Below are 4,271 nucleotides of genomic sequence, written 5' to 3' on the forward strand. Positions count from 1 at the left end.
TTCCTTTGGTGTGAAGGACAGAATAAAGGCAAATGGTTAGATGCTACTGGAGGTAGAAATTACAGTGTAAACTTCCTGAAAACAATAGACTTTACAAATATAAGCTGTTTCAGTGATGGTAATAGTGGCAGTGGTGGTTATTTTTGAGGCAAGCATGCTGTATACTCTAAAAGCCCAAACATGAAGAAGAAACTAAACTCCTACTTTTCTGCTCTTCATCATGGCACATGGTATCAATGATGCTGTTACTGGTCAATATTCCCTGGCTTCCAAAGTAATAGAGAGAATAATGCAGAGAAAAGGAAGAAAACCTGATGGTATAAACTAAAGATAGTTAAGGAAAAGGCAAACATTAACAGAAGACAGACAAGAAGAGAGGAGGGAAGAAGAGAAGAAATTCTTTCTTTTTGCTTTCTGTTATTTACTCTCTCCTGTGCCTTCTTTAACTCACATTCTCATTAATAGTTTTCAATTGTCATCTGCTCCTTCTTAAAGAATGGATACAGTATGGGTCAGTGAATTCTAGAACATTTGGGATATAAGCAGGGAACTTTAGAACCTCAATAACCACAGAGTTTGCATAGTAATCAACATCCAAAGAGATTGTACAATATGAGAACAAAGTAAAGTTTAGATATACCGATGGAACATGAATTTATAATGAGTCATTAAAGAGAGCTGGGGACATATCCTGTTGAGATGACATCACTGAGTCCACACTTCTCTGCCATGTAAAAAGGCCCTTGGTTCTTTTCTAACCATTAAGACACGTACCTGAATGCCTGGGGCGTCAGACCTAGTGTTAAGATTAAGCCTAGATTTGTCTAGGTGAGCTAGAGTTACCTGTCCTGGTGAACAGAAAGGTTTTAGCCTTGGCTTGTTAATTTAAACACAATTAAATATAATGAGTGGATAAAACAAGGAGCTGCAATGGGAGATAAAAAGGAATGGAATTGTTGCATCATAGAGACAATGTGTCTTAGCTAGTTTTAAGAGATAGAAATAATTGTTGATTCCTGAGAAGAAGCAAATGGTCAGTTGATCAGTATATTATTACTTCTTGATAAATATTAGATGGCATGTCAAATCCTAGATTAAGTCACAAAGATAGTTTTACCTTGGCTCTATCTGATGGTTTTGGAGGAAAGAGAGGGAGTCATATCCTACAATTCCCACTTGGAAACATCATTTCTGATATTATCTTGTGTTTGGAAGATTAAACAAGTCTATGCAAAATATTAACTACTCTAAATTATAATTTTCCTTAGCCATATGAATAAAATAACCAGGTATCATCCCCCATGGTCATGACCCATATCAGCTATGACTTGCATAAAATTGTTAAGCTACTCTATACTGTTGACATCCTGAGGTTGTTTTTCTTTCTGCCGAAGAGAAAAATAAAGTAATTGTTTCAGAGGGGAAAAAATACTTAAGTAAATAAGAGATGTCTCTGGTCTAACGTAATTTAACTTGTAGAGTGAGAAGGAGTATAAATCTTCACAATTGCAAAATGCTTGCAATAGTGTCATCATGTGATGTGCTTTCATATTTGGTGGTGTTCTCCATTACTCACTTGTGGGTGCTACATCCGTAACATGTGTTGAAACATCTTCCCAGTACATTTTTATCTCTTCCTGTAGATAGGAAGGAAGGCAAAAAAGAGCTGCTCTCCAACACTTGGAAAAAACATTGCTCTCCAAGGGCCAAAAGATAAAAATCAAAACATCCTAGGACAGAGAATAGAGGTAAACAATTACCCTAAGGAGATAATGGCTCCCAGGTTGTCAGAACTGATTGTTTCACTCCCTAGATGTATTAACATAACAAAGGAACATATGTGTCTATCAGAGGGAAATCAATGTACCAGAAGGGTTCAGTGCAGGAAAATGGAAATTACAGTCATGTAGCCCTCTACCCAACCATGGAATCCTCTTGCCCAAGACCACTATAGACCTGAGTCTGTCTCAGTCAAGAGGATATGAAATCGAGAAATTGCCACTGAAACTCTTTTATTCAAGAACATATCATCATAGCTACCCAGGGGTCAAAAAACTGCCACCATGGCAACTGGTTCTCAAAGCAAGAGACTGGATGCTGGAGCATTGTTGTTATTAGCATAAAACAGCTAAAAGAATCAGAAAATATAAATGGCTTCAGCTTGCCATTTCTCTCAAATATTACACAAACATATCTCACTGGAGGAGCCTACTTCACCTCCAGAACCTTAGTTATACAAGAGAACAGGAATGGTAAGTTTCACCTCTCTAACCTCTGCAGTGCAGGAATGCCCAGCACAAGGAGGTAAGAACGGATGTGGAAAGCCAATCCACCATATCTGCCATGGGCATCCGGTGGTCTCTAGTGGCAAGTGCCACTAGTAAGGAACTAGTGGCACTTGCAGTCTGATCATAGAGATGGATGCATGAAATTACCTTAATCAAAGAACTCTCTCTGAGCTTCCCTGGTGACGCAGTGGTTGAGAGTCCGCCTGCCGATGCAGGGGACACGGGTTCGTGCCCCGGTCCGGGAAGATCCCACATGCCGCGGAGCGGCTGGGCCCGTGAGCCATGGCTGCTGAGCCTGCGCGTCCGGAGCCTGTGCTCCGCAACAGGAGAGGCCACAACGGTGAGAGGCCCGTGTACCACAAAAAAAAAAAAAAAAAAAAAGAACTCTCTCTGATTGGATCCCATGTTCCCAGGAAACCACCTGATCACAACTTTACTTCCTATACACTTGTAAACTGGGAGAAAATGTACTGGCCATAGGATCCTAGTCTTCCTGGGGCTTGTAATTCACATTTTAATTTTTTCTCAGTGCTAAGCTGCTGATTATAGCATATGCCACTTAGTTTAAAAGAACATTAAAGAAAAAGAAATACCACGTATTAAATAAATTTTTCCATCACAAGAAACACCATCATTTAAAAAATGTGGAAGTGTTTTAAAAAGTTGCAATTCAGCATGTAGGAAATATAGTAATAAATTTCCATCTTGAATTTACAACTTATTCTCTAAGGTTAACTAAATCTGTTCCGAGAACCAGCTCCATTTCTGTTGTGGTTATATACTCTGTTTTCTAAATCGACACAGCTGAAGGCCAAACTCTGGACTGTGGTACTTTGACCAGCCCATCTTGAGTGGAAGACATCTGTGTCTAACCTTTTCACATCACCTGGTCCATTAAAAGCCATCAACATTTTTAAGTTGATGTCAATGTATTGATTGACGTTCAGTGAAGGCAAAAAGGCAGGCCAAATCAGACCCTCCCTACTCTACATAAACAGAAATAACACAACCTTAAAGGCAGAAGTTTCTGTGCCTATGATACAGCACTATTTTTTTTTGTTTGTTTGCGGTACGCGGGCCTCTCACCATTGTGGCCTCTCCCGCTGCGGAGCACAGGCTCCGGACGTGCAGGCTCAGCAGCCATGGCTCACGGGCCCAGCCGCTCCGCGGCATGTGGGATCTTCCCGGACCGGGGCACGAACCCGTGTCCCCTGCATCGGCAGGCGGACTCTCAACCACTGCGCCACCAGGGAAGCCCCACAGCACTATTCTTATCTTTGTTACTTTACTGTTTCACAGGAATCTCAAGTAATGATTATCATTAGTATGTGAGGGGCCATTAAAAAAAAAAAAACCTTCACCAAATAAGGTAGGTAATCAGAACTTTATGACCTAATTATGTAGGACAGCTTCCACCACTACATCTTTTGCAAATAAGCCAAGAAGCCAGCAACTTGGAGAGGTCATATAAAAACTAAACATCCAGTCAATTTACAGACTTAACAATGTAAGAAATATAATAGAGGTGATTCCATAACTATCATATGTACAATTTTACATATTCTCTTATTTAAATAAATGAGAAGTTGTGCGTTCAAAGCCCAACTTTGCCACTTCCTATTCTTATGGCTTTTGACAAGTTACAAATGTCAATGAATCTGTTTCTCCACTGGAAAATGGAAATAATAATATCTACCTTAGAGAGTTATTGTAAAGATGAAAATGAAGTGATATAGGTAGAATGCTTAGCACAGAGCTTGGCAATAACATATACTTAATATAGAGTAGTTATTGTTATAATTATTAATAAGCACATAATTGGTTGGGAAGGAAGCTGACACATAGCACAAACGTGAGTAAATGATGCAATATTATTCAGTGGAAGAGAACATGTAACCACAGTGGGAGAATTCTTGAGAGGAGTCTAGTCTCACCATGTTTGTGAATGTAATAAAGAATTTCTTTAATTGGCCAGATATCGCT

This window comes from Mesoplodon bidens (assembly GCF_964165515.1).
Source record: "Mesoplodon bidens genome assembly, chromosome: 1".
Classification (NCBI taxonomy): domain Eukaryota; kingdom Metazoa; phylum Chordata; class Mammalia; order Artiodactyla; family Ziphiidae; genus Mesoplodon; species Mesoplodon bidens.